Here is a 1,676-nt window from a genome sequence, read left to right as displayed (position 1 = left end):
AAAAATTCTCTTCTTGCCTAATAGCGTCCCGGCTTGTCTCCACATCAGGAAACCGGAAACACTCTGTTTCTTCGAAGCCATTGCCTCTCCCTAATGTAACGAGAGAGTCCCTCCCCCCGCCCTCCCCTCCCCAGACCGTCATTCTGTAGCAACAGTATACCGGAACAACTTAATCTCGCCTTAGATTATCTTGGACCCATCGCCTCCCTGCTGTTCTCGAATCATCGATAGTCGTGCGTGAAATTTTGATGAATAATCGAACGCACAATTTTTAGTGATTAGATGTATATGTAATGAAAGACTGGGAATAAGTGTGAATTATGATCCCAGTTTTAATCGTATTTATAGTTGTTATTGGCAGGGAATATTATAAAAATTCTTTATCAGTCACATGTAAAATCAGATGTCAATTATGAACTCTGGTAGTTTGATACTTTGAAACGTAAATATACAATCCAAACATGGTTAAATTCCAATTGCAATTTCGATATGTACCGTAACTTATTCACTTTTTGTGTGTAATTAAAATTACGATTTCAAAATATTTTGGACAATGTAATTGTATTCATAATTTGAACTTTTGTTAATTGATTGTATTTGATATCGGGAACGACCAACAACGTCATATCAGTGGCGACTTGTCGGAGACGAAATAACTTCCCCAAATCTAATCCCTCTCGTATTTGGTGGTCTTTATTTATTTATTTACTCATTTATTTATTTATTTATTTATTCATTTATTTATTTATTTATTTATTTATTTATTTATTTATCTATTTATTTATCTATTTATTTTTTTATTTTTTTATTTTATTTTTTTTTTTTGTCTGCCACCAGACCATTTCATTCATCTCCGTGGTACCCCATGAAAGTATTTCATAGCCGCCAAAAAGCGATTCTTTCCTTAGGAAAAATGTTGCGCCGAGGATGTAGAGACAGGAGAGAGGGGAGGAAGAAAAGAGGAAAGAAAGTAGACGTTAAAAGTGACCAGTATTCTTTTATAGATGAAGATTCCTTCCCTCAAGATCGAAAAAAGGACAATCTAAATTCTAAACCTATTTCAGTGGAATTTGTTGAAGTAAATATGATAGGTTCACAAGTTACACTTTATAGTTTATTTATCTATTTGTCTATTTTATCTATCTATTATCTATTCTATTTATTTATTTGTTGGTACATTATGACAAGTTGATGAAGGTGGAAAAAGAAGTCACGGGTCTAGTTCCGAGTTACTGAGTTTATTCCTGACCGGTTTCGCTCTATGCTTCTTCAGAGGAATGTGACTCTGGAGTGAAGCTGGCGGTATACATAGTCTGAGTAAGACCGCGTTCCCTCCTTGGAGGTGGGTTACGTTTGGTTGTACAATGGTTTTTAATACAATAGTGATAAAAATACAATAAATTGTTGTGATGTTATTACAAAACAGCTCCGGTGTGTGTGGAATGTTGATCGAGGGTGTAACATTGTAAGTGAAGTGAGTGGTGTAGAAATGTGTGAATCCTAAAAAGTGTCATATGATAACTTATAGTATTAAATAATATAATAATATAAGGATAAATATCCAGATAAAATGAATGAAATAAAATGAAAATACAAATACAAATATAAATATAAATAAATAAAAATAAAAATAATAAATACAAATAAAAATATGCTTATTTAAAGTGACATGACAT

This window comes from Oratosquilla oratoria, chromosome 4 (genome assembly GCF_046742065.1).
Source record: "Oratosquilla oratoria isolate Oo_2021 chromosome 4, ASM4674206v1, whole genome shotgun sequence".
Taxonomy (NCBI): domain Eukaryota; kingdom Metazoa; phylum Arthropoda; class Malacostraca; order Stomatopoda; family Squillidae; genus Oratosquilla; species Oratosquilla oratoria.
Note: the sequence above shows the minus strand (reverse complement) of the source record.